The sequence below is a fragment of the Macaca mulatta genome, chromosome 20, assembly GCF_049350105.2.
Source record: "Macaca mulatta isolate MMU2019108-1 chromosome 20, T2T-MMU8v2.0, whole genome shotgun sequence".
Lineage (NCBI taxonomy): Eukaryota > Metazoa > Chordata > Mammalia > Primates > Cercopithecidae > Macaca > Macaca mulatta.
In genome coordinates, this window is record NC_133425.1 from 80855007 (window position 1) to 80869897 (window position 14891).

General features: G+C 55.4%; 1 protein-coding gene and 2 long non-coding RNA genes across 10 annotated transcripts in view; 2 read left to right on the forward strand and 1 right to left on the reverse strand.

The window, feature by feature from the left end:
* The window catches only part of GSE1 (Gse1 coiled-coil protein), a 513676-nt gene that overhangs the window by 299408 nt on the left and 199377 nt on the right, over positions 1 to 14891 (forward strand). The gene's annotated exons all lie outside the window — the stretch shown is intronic.
* Positions 2029 to 6510, forward strand: LOC144338285 (uncharacterized). The gene is made up of 2 exons (XR_013412284.1): positions 2029 to 3047; positions 4846 to 6510. It is a non-coding gene; the product is annotated as an uncharacterized LOC144338285 (long non-coding RNA).
* Positions 5151 to 7384, reverse strand: LOC144338300 (uncharacterized). The gene is made up of 2 exons (XR_013412298.1): positions 6303 to 7384; positions 5151 to 5922 (listed from the first exon to the last, which is right to left on the reverse strand). It is a non-coding gene; the product is annotated as an uncharacterized LOC144338300 (long non-coding RNA).

Genomic DNA, 14891 nt, shown 5'->3' on the forward strand with positions numbered 1-14891 from the left:
AGTGACAGAGAATGGGCGGGGATGCTGGTCTCAGGACTGCTCCTTCCCATCCTGACCTTCAGGCACCTCACCTGCGGGCCTTTTCTTCCAGGTGAGCCAGGCGAGCAGCAGGGGGTCGACGCCATCCCCCATGCCTGGCCCCTCCTGGCTGCCTCGCCTGCCCGCCCACCCCTCCTCTCTCTGTGTGCACCTCTCTGCCTGTTTGAACTGCAGCTTTTAAAGCTTTTTGCCTTTTGAAAACTCAGGGGGAGAAAGAGTCATTTGTGGAGAGGTCGCGAACGGTTGATGATTATAGTCCAGTGGGTAGAAAGAGCTTAAAACAAATCCCTGTCCATCAGATGTCGGCTTAGGCGGTTTCCAGCGCTCTCCTGGGGGGCCGGGGTGGGGGGCAGCCGCTTAGAGAAAAGGGGAGGCTTTTTTCCTTGAAGCTAAGTGGACCTGCAAAACTCTCTTCTTATTTGGGTGTTTGATCCCTGCTCCCCTCTGCCTGGCTTTCTCTGATCGCCGTTCCTCTGGGTGCCCGGCTGGTGGAGGAGGGCCTCGACAGCCCCTAGACGGCCCCTCGCCAGCTGCGTGACCTTGGCCCGGTCATGCGGTGTCTGGGAGTCTCTGTTTTCCCCTAGGGGTGATGGTCATGCGGGTTGCACAGGGTACTCACGAAGCCTCGGGAATGTGCCACCATCTCCCAGGCGGAGGGTGTACCTGGCCTGCAGGGTGTGGTGGTTGGATTCTTTGCTGCTCCCCCTCTGCCACACCGACTCCCCTGTCCAGGTACAGAGGCTACCTGCCTGGAGCTGGAAGGGCCCTCACTTTGTTTCTATAGCCCAGCTAGTGGGGCCGGGAGGAGCATGGCGGCTGGAGAGGCCTGTGTTAAGTGCTGGGTTGACTGCCCGCAGGGGCTGGTAGGGGCCCCTTACGGATAGAATGGGCCCTCCCTATGTCCTTTACCTGTGGTCACACCTCAGTCCTCATGGCAGCGTCTGGGGGAGGGCACTGGCTTCATGCCCTCTCACTTTTGCAGGTGAGGAAACAGCATGCTCGTTTTTCAGGGTCACACAGCTAGTGAGGTGCGGAGGGGAGAGGCTCATGGGAGCCTGGACAGTCCCACTCAGGGGCACGCTCCCAGCCAGCCATCTGTGGCCACTGGCGTCTCTTCCTTCAGAAAGATCCGGTCACTCTGATATCCGGGAGTCTGGGACGGCCCCAGGTTCCCGGCAGCATGCAGCAGTTGGGTGGGAATCCTGGGCTCCTCCATTGGCTGCCCCCCTGCCCACCTGGAGCTCCTGCCTCCCCAGCTCTCCTGTCAGCCTAATCTCATGCTGCTTCTGTGCCATGCCCTGGCCCTTCCCATCTCTGCTTGGTGCCTGGGGTGTAAAGGAAGCATGTAATAGATCCATGAAGAGCGCCAGACCTGGGCTCCCATCTGGGTTCTCCTTCATTACTGCTGTGTGACTTGGGGCAAGTGACCTCACCTCTCTGTGCCACATTCTCCCATTCGTTCCATGGGGATGGCAGGACTGCCCTGCTAAGGGTAAGTGCATCAGTCCAGTTAATGACTGCATACTGTCAGTGTCATAAATGTCAGCTGCTATTTTTTCTTCCACCTGAAAGTTCCTTCCTGCTTTTCCCTACCATCTCCCCATACATCAAGGCCTAGCTTAAATGCCACCTCCTCCAAGAAGCCTTCCAGATTCCACCCAGCCATAAGTCATCTCTCCTGCCTCCTTATGGTCTATGTTGTTGTTCTTCTCAGTGGAATTTATACATTTGTACCTATTTTCTCTCCCTATCAGACAGATGTTCCTCAAGGGAAGATCCTTTACATTCTCATCTCAGAATCTTCCAAGCTGCTGAGTATGTAGTAGGTGCCCAATAAATGTTTGTCAGATGAATAGACAGTAACCATTTTTCCTGCCAGACCAATGAGTGGCTCCACTTCCCAGCTATTCAATGAGCACTTTGTTCTAATGATTAGTGGAGTCACATCCGAAGTCTGTCTGTACTTTGGGATGCCTTAAAATTGTTTCCAAGTCCCGTGGGTGGATGAGCTCATTGGCAGGGGTATGGGCCCAGCCTAAGAGCTTAGCTTTTCCTTTGGGGCCCAGAGGGCAGGTTCACATCTCAGTGACAGCAGCCAGCTGTGGGAATGTGAGAACACGGGCACTTTGGGTGGAACCACGTGGTCAGTGTTGAAAGGACACGGGGTGGATCATCCTCAAAGCCAGGTCATGGTAACCCGGCTGCCTGCCAGCTGACATGCTCTGCCAGGGCCCAGGCTCTGGTAGCCGGGAGTTGCTCTCATTGTGCTTTGAAATTCAGGGCTATGGAGCAGCTTCCACGCAGGCGTGGTGATGTGATTACTCCCCAAGCAGGAGTGGCCCCAGGACCCCCTGGGGAGCGGGCAGGGCTGTGTGAACCCTGGGAACCCCTGCCATGGCTGCCAGCGACCGTGGACCCAGGCCAGGCTCTGCCCCTGAGATTCCATGGCCTCAGAGGGGCCCTGCTGGCACACACTGGCAGCTGAGCTCATGGGTCCTGAGGAGTTAGCAGCCCTGGGAGGTGAGGATGGCATTTGGGTGCCTTATAGATAGGGCCAGGTGGCCACGCCTTTGGCATTCTCGAAGACTCACTGCAGGTGGCAATGACAGTGGTATCATTTGTGCTTTTGTCCTCCAGTGAGGAAATATGCAGAGTGTTTCCAGGTTTGCGAATTAAATATATAGAAAGGGAGGAAGATGGCTGGGCGCAGTGGCTCATACCTATAATCCCAGCACTTTGGGAGGCCAGGGCAGGCAGATCGCTTGAGGTCAGGAGTTTGAGACCAGCCTGGCCAACATGGCGAAGCCTCATCTCTACTGAAAATACAAAAATTAGCCAGGCGTGGTGGCAGGCGCCTATAATCCCAGCTACTTGAGAGGGTGAGGCAGGAGAATCACCTGAACCCCAGAGGCGGAGGTTGTAGTGAGCTGAGATAGTGCCACTGCACTCCAGCCTGGGCGACTCTGTCTTAAAAATAAACAAATAAAAAGGAAGAGGCCAGGCAGGAAGTGGGGCAGGGTGGGCAGTAGATGGCCTGGGCCCTGGCCTCCAGCAGCCGGGTGAGTATGCAGACCCCTGCTGGATGGTGTGGGCACCTGCGTCTTCACCCTTGCCCGGCTAACAGTAAGGAGCGTCCGGAGCCAGCCAGCCTGGGTTCGCATCCTGCTGCTGCCTCTTACGGGCTGTGTGCAAGACACTTGACCTGTCTGTGCCTCAGTTTCCTCATCTCTGGCTTGTTCTAGTCAGCTATTGCTACGTAACAAACTACCCCAAGACATTGGCATAAAACAAGAACAAAAATTTTGTTTGCTCGTGAATCTGGGGGTGCAGCTAGCAGCTCTCGCCTGGGGTCTCATGTTGTTGTATTAGACGGGGGCTGGGTTGGGGGCATCTTGCCGATTCTGTACTTGTGCCTGCTGTTTGGGCTGGGAAGGCTCAAATGGGTGGGGTGAGAATGCTGGATTGGTCTCATCCCCCCCGTCTCTCAACATGGTGGCTTTAGCTGGGCATCTTACTTGGCTCCCAGAGCCAGTGTCCCAAGAGAGGCCAGCAGAAGCTGTGTGACCTTCCCTGACCCAGCCACAGGGGTCACGCAGCATCACTTCTACGGAGGCAGCCTCCAAAACTGCCCAGGTTCAAGGGGAAGGTACGGAGATACCCCCTCCAGATGGGAAGAGCGTCAAAGAATTTGTGGACGTTTTTCAGGACCGCCACATACCTGCTGGGGGTGTTGGAGTTGACGGTTGATTTGTGTAAGGCACGCTTACAACATAGGGAGTAGTTAGTGAATGTCGGCACATCTCCGAGCTGGGACCTGAGACATCGTCTGCATCAAAAGCTACACAGAGGGACAGAAGAGAATGGGGCGCGGGAGGCGTCGGGGTTGCAGACTCACCTTCTCTCATGCCAGTGAGGGCTCCTTCTCTGCCCACCCCTCACTCTGTCCCTGGAGTGACCCCCTGGCCTCCTCCCAAGAGCCACGGCCCACCTCGAAAGCCTTGCTGGAGGTCCTGATGGGAGATTGACTCCTACCTGTTGGGTCTCAGGTATTTCTGTGCTTGGGGTTCCCTGAACCACAAGAGGGTGGGACAGCCCTAGAGGAATAGGGAATATTCCAGAACCATGGGCAAGGTACGAAACGCTCAGGGCCTCAGCCTCCCTAACTCCTTGAAGGGCTGGACCAGCTTCTTGTGGGGCCCTTTCCTTTTTTTTTTTTTTTTTTTCTGAGATGGGGTCTCACTCTGTCACCCTGGCTGGAGTGCAGTGATGCAATCTTGGTTCACTGCAACCTCCACCTCCTGGGTTCAAGTGATTCTCCTGCCTCAGCCTCCTGAGTAGCTGACATTACAGGTATGTGCCACCGTGCCCAGCTAACTTTCGTATTCTTAGCGGAGACAGGGTTTTCACCCCCATGTTGGCCAGGCTGGTCTTGAACTCCTGACCTCATGTGATCCACCCCCTTGACCTCCCAAAGTGCTGGGATTACGGGTGTGAGACACCACACCCAGCCCTCGTAGGGCCCTTCTGTGCCTGTGCCACCCAGAAACGTCATCTTGGAGAGCTTTGAGAGCCGGAGGGTCATGTCCCTCCCCTTCCCGCCTGGAGCCACACAGAACAGATGTTGGCAAGAGTGGCTGCCTTTCCCCGTCTACTGATGTCTAAGAGTATGAGCTGGAAGAAGAATAGCTCATCTTAGTGTGCTGGGGGTGTCGACCATCGACACTGGGTTGAATAGGGCCACCCCCAAAATTCACGTCCACCAGGAACCTCAGAATGTGACCTTATTTGGAAATAGTTTCTTTACAGGTGTAATTAGTTAAGCCTCTTGAGCTAAAATCATCCTGTATTAAAGTGGGCCCGTGGCTGGGCATGGTGACTCACGCCTGTAATCCCAGCAGTTTGGGAGGCCGAGGCAGGTGGATCACCTGAGGTCAGGAGTTCAAGACCAGCCTGGCCAATGTGGCAAACTCCCATCTCTACTAAAAATACAAAAAGTTAGCTGGGTGTGGTAGCAGGGGCCTGTAATCCCAGCTACTCAGGAGGCTGAGGCAGGAGAATCGCTTGAACCTGGGAGGTGGAGGTTGCAGTGAGCCGAGATCGTGCCACTGCACTCCAGCCTGCACAAGAGCAAAACTCTGTCTTAAAAAAAAAAAAAAAAAAAAAAGTGGGCCCGAAATTCAGTGACAGGGACCCTTATGAGAGACAGATGAGGAGAAAACACAGACACAGGGGCGGCCACGTGAAGATGGAGGCAGAGATGGGAGTGGTGGGGCCACAAGCCAGGGTGCCCACCAGATGCTGGCAGGGGCAGGAAGGATCCACCTGAAGAGCCTCTTGCAGGAGTGGGGTTGGACATCTGGCCGCTGGGACTGTGAGGGAAGGCATTTCTTTGTTTTTAGTCAGCCAGTTTGTGGCCATTTGTTAAGGCAACGCTAGGACACAGGCATCACCTTTTCCCTACCTTACATGTTTTAAAAATGTGCAATGGTTAAAAATTCTGTCTAACATTCCTTATGGACTCTGAGGCCCCCAGTACTGTGGGGCATAGCTTTGGGGACCTGGATGCTGCTGCTCCCTGAGGCTAGGAAGTCACTTCCCTCTCTGGTTCCCAGTTCAGGTGGGAGAAATCATCCGGGCTGACTGGAGGAAGGTCATTTTCCAGTCTGAAATGCACCTTGCAAAAATCCAGCCTTTTTCCCAGCAGTTGCCCAAGCAGGTCACCTAACCACAGAGGATTAGGGACACCAAAAGTGCAAGGCAAGGTGGGAGGGGGAGCCAGGGCCCTCGGCCCATCAGAGTCCCCAACCAAGCATGGGGTGCCCCAGGACCCCCGTCCTCACTGTGATTCCCCGCAGTGGCAACCATGGGTATGGAGGGCTGCTCCTGCTCACCCCAGGCCTGAGATGCCACCCCCTCCTCTGCCCAGAGGCCCGTCCCTGGGATGTGCTCACTCTGAGGGTGAGGGCAAGGCTCCAGGGTGCGGGAGCCCCCATCCGTGTTCCGCTTTTTCTCACCTCCTACCCCTCTAGAAAGTCGGCAGCTCGAGCCAGCTGGGCTGTTCAGGCTGTGCCCACGGCACCCAGAACTTGCTGGAACAAGGAGGTGCCTGAATCCTTGGTTGAAGTGAGAGGGCGCCTGGGGCCAGCCGGGGGGGTCTTCCCACTGACTTGGAGTGCCTCTGTGGGGCTTGGCGCCCCTCGGTGACCCTCCAGCCGCAGCCAGACTAAGCTCAGCACACCACTGGGCAGAACTAGGGCTCAGGCCTGGAGAAGTCAGGGCTTGCCCGAGGCCCCGGGTGCAGAGCTGGGATCTGTGTCTCTTTCCCGAGTGACATGGCCACTTGGGGTCCCCTTCATGTCCGGCCACTGCACCTGGGATGCCCCATGTGTGGTTTCTCGGGTGCCCCTTGTTGGGGTGCTGAACTGATCTCCCTGGTAACCTGCACCTGACAGGGCCAGATTCCTTCCCAGGTTGCAATGCGATTGCTCTGTGCCTCAAGGGAGTTCGGGGTCTGGGAGGGTTGTCTGGGTGCCCTGGGAAGGGGCTGCACCTTGCAGGGCTCTTCCACAGGGGTGAGCAGGCGGGCTGGCAGCCACTGGGCTGCCCCGGAGAGCCAGCCCCCCGCCCCCTGCCCACTTCCCTTACCCCCACAGCTGCTGGGGTGGAGAAACGCTGTGACCCAGTCAGTGTTTCTTTTAATGAGCGGCGATTAAAACAGTGTAACCGTGGCGGTTTGGTAGCTTCTTTAGGAGGAAGCAGAGAGCCCAAACAGAATCTGAAAAAAATACAAAGATAAAATAAAACCCAGTGAATTTTTAATAGTGATTATCTCCTGACACATAGCGCGTTGCCATCTGGCAGACACGCGGCCCACTGAAGCTTGGTGCTGGTGGGGAGGGGGGCGCTGGGGGTTCCTGCTGCCACCCCAGAGCAGGAGCCTTCAGGCATTCCCTCCATGGACGCCTCCATGGCATGTCCTTGAGCCCAGCCACATCGAATGTGCATGGCTCAGTCCTCCCCCATCTGCCCTGGGCGCTCTCAACCCAACCCCTGCCCAGAGACACGAAGTCCCTGCTGACCTGAAGAAGAGGCTGGGCTCTCAGCATTTCTGGTGGGGGCAGGTCCCCAGCTCCAGGGATAGCGGGTGGCAGGGATCTGCCGGTCCCAAGGCTACCTTATCTCCTTTGAGGATTTCGTAGCTCCAGCCTCATTTAGTCACAGTTTAAGCTGAAGATCGTAGTGTTGGTTGCATGGTACCGTAGGCCAGGCTCATAGGCCTTTCAGCCCACATTTATTTAATTTTCTTTATTACTTGTTGAGACAAGATTTCACTCCATCACCCAGACTGGAGTACAGTGGTGAGACCATAGTTCACTGCAGCCTCCACTTCCGTGTCTCAGGTGATCCTCCCACCTCAGCTTCCCAGAGTAGCTGAGACTACAGGCACGCCACCACGCCCAGCTAATTTTTTGTGTGTTTTTTGTAGACCCAGGGTCTCACTATGTTGGCCAGACTGGTCTTGAACTCTTGGGCTTAAGCAATCCGCCCTACCAACGTGCAAGGATTACAGACGTGAGCCACTGCACCCAGCCCATTTATTTCTTTTTTTTGAGACAGAGTCTCGCTCTGTCACCCAGGCTGGAGTGCGGTGGCGGATCTCAGCTCACTGCAAGCTCCGCCTCCCGGGTTTACGCTATTCTCCTGCCTCAGCCTCCCGAGTAGCTGGGATTACAGGCACCCGCCACCTCGCCCAGCTAGTTTTTTGTATTTTTTAGTAGAGACGGGGTTTCACCGTGTTAGCCAGGATGGTCTCAATCTCCTGACCTCGTGATCCGCCTGTCTTGGCCTCCCAAAGTGCTGGGATTACAGGCTTGAGCCACCGCGCCCGGCCCCATTTATTTCTTAATTTACTTTTTTTGATGATCTCGCTGTGTTGCCCAGGGTGGAGTGCAGCGGTGTGATCCTAGCTCACTGCAGCCTTGAACTCCTGGGGCCCCAGTGACCTTCCTGCCTCAGCCTCCTGAGCAGCTGGGACTGCAGACACACACCATCGTACCTGGCTAAGCCCACATTTGTTAAGTGACCACTTGTGGCTGGAGCCTGTGGTGGCCCCTCATGGGAGAAATCTGATGAGTGTTTACACCTTCAGGCACTGCAACACCGTTGAGGTTTGGGGCCAGATACTTCCTTGTCCTGGGAGCTGTCCTGTGCTTTGTAGATTGACCTTGTCCTCTGCCCACGAGATGCCAGTAATACTGGTTGTCCCAGTGTGACAACTAGACACCTGCCCAAACATCGCCAAGTGTCTCCTGGGGGATCTCAGACCATGCAAAATGCCCCTGTTGAGAAATCCTTGTTCAAGGTATGTGTATGTTTCCTGGGGCTGCCATAATCAACGACCATAAACTGGGTAGCCTAAAACCGTAGGAATGTATTATCTGATAGCTCTACAGACCAGGAGTCTGAAATCAAGGTGTGCGCAGGGCTGTGCTCCCTCCGGAGGCCCTGGGGGAGGGTCCTTCCTGCCTCTTCCAGCCTCTGGTAGTTCCGGGTGCTCCTTGGCTTCTGGCCACGTTGCCGTGGTCCCTGCCTCCTCCTCCCGTGGCCTTCTCTCTGAGTGTCTGTCTTTATGTGCTATTCTGTGTCCAGATTTCCTTCTCAGAAGGACAGCTCATTGGACTTAAGGCCCACCTTATTCCCGTGTGGCCTCGTCTTACCTAATTATATCTGCAAAGGCTCTGTTTACAAATAAGGCCATGTTATGGGGTGGCCATGCATTTTGGGAGGCATAGCCCAGCCCGGCACAGCCCCAAGCTCAGCAGCGGCTCAGGGTCCAGTCTGGCCTCCCCCTGTTGGAGCCCAAGGCCTTGCTCAGTCTGACCCTGCTGCTCTCTGCAGCTCTGTCTGCTTCTGCCACCGGGAAATGACTTTAAATGGCCTAAAGGCAAAGAACAAGGTCCGGGAAGCTGTCACCATTACATGGATCCAAGCGACATGACTTTGGCACCTCTGGTAGGGAGCAGGGTGCTGGAGAGCAGTGGGGGTAAGGGGTGGGGGCTGCAGCCTCTCCTGGGCTCCCTGCAGCCCCTGCCATGCTGTGGCTCCTCCAACTGAGGCTTGCTCTGTGTGTCTGCAGAGGGCTTTCGGCCCAAGCCCACTGGGCTTCTCTCCACGTCAGCACAGGCGAGGAAGGCTGAGGAGTTCTAGCACGGGAGGTGCGCTCGGCACCAAGGTGCCAGGAGCAGGGCACAGGGGAGGCCTCTCGAGGGAGGACGTTTGAATGGAGATCAGCAGGCAGTGGGAGGGCCATGCAGAAACTGTCCTTCGTTCCACGGCCTATTTGCTGGTCACTGACTGCACCATTTACTGTCCTGGCCACTGAGACCGCATTGAGTAAAAGATACAGGTCCCCGGCCTGGGGAGCTTGTTTCAGGCAATAAACAGTAAAAGTGATGAGTTGAAAGGTGCAAAGTGCTGCGGAAACCAAGTTAGGGCAGGGCTAGGGCCGGGAGCTGGTGGAGGAGTGGGCAGGCTGCAGGATTTAGAGTGGTGGTCAGAGTTCTGGGGCTGCCAGATCAAAGCATCACAGACTGAGGAGCTTAAAACCACAGCTGTTTGTTCTCTCCCGGTTCAGGAGGCTGGAAGTGTGAAATCTGGCAGGGCCAGGCTCCCTCCGGGGCTCCCAGAGAAGACCCTTCCTGCCTCTGCCGGCTCCCCCTGGCTGCCACAGTCCTTGGCTTGTGGTCACATCTCCCTGCTCTGTCTTCATGTTGCCTTTGCTCTTTGTCCCCTCTTCTTATAAGGACACACATCGTGGGATTTAGGGCCTACCCAGATAATCCAGGACCACCTCATTGCAAGAGCCCTCACTTAACCACATCTGCAAGGAGCCTTTTTCCAAATAAGTCACACGCACAGGTTCCAAGTGCAGATCGTGGTCCTGTCTTTTGTGGGGGATCACCATTCAGCACTACAGGAGGACAGCGGAGACCTCTCTGAGAAGTCTGGTGGGGAGCAGGGCGCTGCGGGGGAGCATCTGTGTGGAGCACTCTCCAGGCACTAGCATGACCAGCTCCAAAAAACAGAGCTGGAGCCGGTCTAATGCCTAGGAGAGAGCTCCAACGCTGGGGGCCGAAGGCCCGAAACCAGCACGGCGGGGCCGGGCGGGGCAGAGTGTGACATAGGGAGGCTCCCAACAGAGGAGAAACGTGAGCTGACGCATCTTCCAGTGGGTCCTCTGCTGCCATGTGGAGGATGAGGCGTGAGGACTGAGGCGGAAGCAGGGACACCAGTGAGCTGGCTCCTGCGCCAGTCCAGATGAGAGGTGCTGGGCCAGGCCAGGCCAGGGACCTGGGACAGAGAAGAGGGCCAGAGGTTTGGGCTGTCCATGCAGGGAGAGCCGGCATCTCAGTGCAGCCTCCACCCTGCCAGCCCGTGCTCCGATGGGCTTCTGATTGTCTTGTGTTTCTCCCAAACAGCCTGCCCCGCCCTCCTGCCCATCCTGCCCATCCTGCCCATCCTGCCACGTTGGCAGCTGCTGTTCCTGGGAGCTGGGGGAGTACAGCTGGAGGTGCACAGAGGGAGGCGGGTGGAGGACCTCGGGCAGCGGGGATGCCAGAGGGGCCATGCCAGCCCCGGCAGGGAGTGACATTTCATTCCCCTCTCTGCAGCACTTCCCACAATTAAACCTGAGCGCCTATTCTGATAGCCTGACCCAGCCTTGGGGAAAGTGCGTCCCTGGGCTGTGTCCCCATCACCCTCTGTCCTCCCCTAGTCCCCCTCGCTCTTCCCACCCGCTCTCTCTTTCCTCTTCCCCCTCCTTTCCTTTTGTTTCCTCTTCCCCTGTGCCCCTTGCCCTCCTCCCTCTCCCCCCCAACCACCTTCTCCTCCCCGACAAGCTCCTCTCTGCCTGGAAACTGAGCCTCCAGGACCCCTGGAAGAGGGAGCCTGGGGAATAAAGATGCCATGAAGCCCTTGTGCCAGTTTCTGAAATGAACGTTGCTTTTCATACTTCATCCTTCAATCCTTATCGTCTCTAACTTATTGGACAGACCCCGTGGTGCTGACAGATTCGCGGCCGGGACCTTGGCGTCTGAATTTCACTGTAATCTCTGCTCTGTTCTCCAGACATCTCCAGTTTATCTCCTGATGCAGTTGGGGCGACCCCATGTCCTCTGTGCCACCACTCATGTGGCCCAGGCACGATAAATTGTGCCTTGTAATAACACTCCTCGATGGATTAATTGACCCTGCTCTGATGGGCGGTCCCCGACGGCCCCCTTCTCTTCCTGCCCCTTCCAGACAAGGCCCCAACTTTTCTGTATCCTTTCCTTCTCCTTCTCCCTGCCGCCACCAGCCCAGACCCCACCCATCTCCTGAAAACCAGGGGCAGCAGGGGAGGGACGGTTTGCAGAGCAGTGCAAGTACAGACAAGTGCGTTGCTGAATCTGTTATCAGTGCTGGGGGCCCCTCGGGGCTGCCTGCACCTGGGTGGGATGGGACATCACCAGCCCATGGCCCAAAGGCTGGGGCAGGATGCGGGCAGGCGGACCGTGTTTGTCCTGTGGAGGCACCTGGTGTCCTGAAGCAGGCGAGGGCAGGTTATCCCTCCCGCCTGGCCATGCCGAGGTGGAGACGGTCTGCTGCCTGGAGCCTGTAATTGTGCTAAGGAGTGATGATTTATCACAATGCTGGCTCCGGCCTTCAGAAGCTGGATTATTTGTGGCACGCCTCAGTTCTGTCTGAAGGGCCCGGGCAATTCTGGGCCTTGTAAATCTAGTGACAGGGCCTCTGTCCAGGGGTCGAGGCCTGAAATTTCCCAGGCCAGGGGCCCTCTCCAGAGGGAACTGGAACATCTTGCTTGTACCGGGAAGAAAGAGGAGGCAGGAGCTGTGGGGGAATGTTTCTTCTAATTGTTTTTCTTTTTTCTTTCTTTCTTTCTTTTTTTAAATACTAGAGATGGGTTTCACTATGTTGCCCAGGTTGGTCTCAAACTCCTGGGCTCAAGTGATCCTTCCGCCTCAGCCTCCGTAAGCGCTAGGATTACAGGTGTGAGCCATCGCACTGGCCACTTCTTTATTGTTATTATTATTGAGACGTGGTCTCTCTCTGTTACCCAAGCTGGAGTGCAGTGGCACAATCTTGGCTCACTGCAACTGCCGCCTCCCAGGCTAAGATGGTTCTCCCACCTCAGCCTCCATAGGAGCTGGGACTACAGTTGCATGCCACCAGCTAATTTTTAAAATTTTTCGTAGAGGTGGGATTTCGCCATGTTGCCTAGGCTGGTCTCAAACTGCTGAGCCCCTCCTCCCTCAGCCTCCCAGAGTGCTGGGATTACAGGCATGAGCCACCGTGCCTCACCTTTTGTTGAGGCTTGCAGGCTTCTAAGAACACGATGGGCTCCCGGAGACCTGGGATGGTGCTCAGTGGAATCCGATGAGAATTCCTGTGGCAACTCGGGGGTACCTGCCGAGGCTGGGGTGACATTCAGGGATGGTGAGGTTTCTGGGTGTCTTCTAATCCCCCCCCACACATGCATAGGACAATCCCAAATAAGGCAGGCAGCCGGCCGGGCGCGGTGGCTCAAGCCTGTAATCCCGGCACTTTGGGAGGCCGAGACGGGCGGATCACGAAGTCAGGAGATCGAGACCATCCTGGCTAACACGGTGAAACCCCGTCTCTACTAAAAAATACAAAAATCTAGCCGGGCGAGGTGGCGGGCGCCTGTAGTCCCAGCTACTCGGGAGGCTGAGGCAGGAGAATGGCGTAAACCCGGGAGGCGGAGCTTGCAGTGAGCTGAGATCCGGCCACTGCACTCCAGCCTGGGCAACAGAGCAAGACTCCGTCTGAAAAAAAAAAAAAAAAAAAAAAAAGGCAGGCAGCCAGCAATCCCGGAATGGACGTTCTACTTTAAATTCCATGTATCATGGCTTCATGGCAGTTGCTGCCCGTGCCTTCTGTTCCCTGGGTCACCAGCCATTCTTGGTTCGTTATATTCCATCTACCTTGTGGCCTTTGCAATGCTGTTCCCACTGGCTGACCCAGTGTGTTTATGTGATTCTTTTATTTATTTATTTTTGAGACAGAGTCACTCTGTCATCCAGGCTGGAGTTTAGTGGCATGATCACAGCTCAGTCGATCTTCCCACTACAGCCTCCCCAGTAGCTGGGACTACAAGTGTGCACTACCACGCCTGATAATTTTTTTTTTTTTTTTTTTTTTTTTTTTTTAGTAGAGACGGGGTTTCACCGTGTTGCCCCAGCTGGCCTTGAACTCCTGGGCTCAAGTGATCCTCTCACCTTGGCCTTCCAAAGAGTTGAGGCTATAGGTGTGAGCTACCATGCCTGGTATCGTATGTGGTTCTTTTTTTTTTTTTTTTTGAGCTGGGGTCTTGCTTTGTTGACCAGCCTGGAGGGCAGTGGTGCGATCTTGGCTCACTGCAACCTCCACCTTCCAGGTTCAAGTGATTGAACCTGCCTCAGCCTCCCTAGTAGCTGAGATTACAGGTATTCACCACCTGGTTAATTTTTGTATTTGTAGTAGAAATGGGGTTTCACCATGTTGACCAGGCTGGTCGAGTGATCTGCCTGCCTTGGCCTCCCAGAGTGCTGGGATGTATATGTGGTTCTTGATTCCTGTGCAACTTCTTGCTGAGTTGGAGCTGACCCATCGGGGACTGGGTGGGTTTTGGCTCTACAGCCTGTCCCCCATGCCCTAAACATGTATACAGGAGCTGCTCAATGAAGACTCCAAATATGCGTTTTGTTTAATGTACATCCTCACTCTTTAGCCAAAATTAAAGCCCTAGGAGCCCTTCCTCTGTGTGCTACCCACCTAGGAGGGTGCCCCCCAGCCACAGGCACACATGTCCACAGCCACCTGGGTCTACCCGGCACCCCTTATCTTATCGTGAATGCTGCGAGCCCCTCTGGCCTCCTGGGCTCTCGGGGGTCACTTTCCAGGTGCAGAAGAAGGTCTTAGGGTTTTTTTTTTTTTTTGAGATAGGGTCTCACTTTGTCACCCAGGCAATGGGTGATCTCCGCTCACTGAAACCTCCAGCTCCCAGGTTCAAGCAATTCTCCTGCCTCAGCCTCCCAAGTAACTGGGATTACAGGCACCCGCCACCATGCCCGGCTAATTTTTTGTATTTTTAGTGGAGATGGGGTTTCTCTATGCTGGCCAGGCTGGTCTCGAACCGCTGACCTTGGGATCCGCCCACCTCGGCCTCCAAAAGTGCTGGGATTACAAGCGTGAACCACCACGCCCGGCCTAGGGTTTTGTTTTTTCAAACAGTTTTATTGAGATGAATTTCTCATATCTCGCAGTTCATCCTTTTCAAGTGTACAGGCCCATGGTGTTGAGTCACCATGACCTCATTTCAGAACGTTCTCGTCACCCCAGAAAGAATCCCCCTCCCCATTAGCGGTCACTCCCCGCTCCCCATTTCTCTGCCCCAGCCTCAGATGTCCACTCATCCGTTTTCTGTCTGTGGATTTCCCTGTTCTGATCATTTCACAGAAATGGACTCCCATACTGTGTGACCTTTTGTGTCCAACTTCTTCCGCCAAACATTGCATCTTCACAGTTTGTCCATGCAGCAGCGTGTGTCAGTACTTCCTGCCTTCCTGTGGCTGAGGAGTATTCCATGGCATGGGGCCCGGTGTGGTTGCTCACGCCTGTTATCTCAGCACCTTGGGAGGCCAAGGCAGGCAGATCGCTTGAGACCAGGAGTTCAAGACCAGCCTGGCCAACATGGTGAAACCCTGTCTCTACTAAAAATACAAAAAATTAGCCAGGCATGGTGGTGGGTGCCTGTAATCCCAGTTACTCGGGAGGCTGAGGCAGGAGAATTG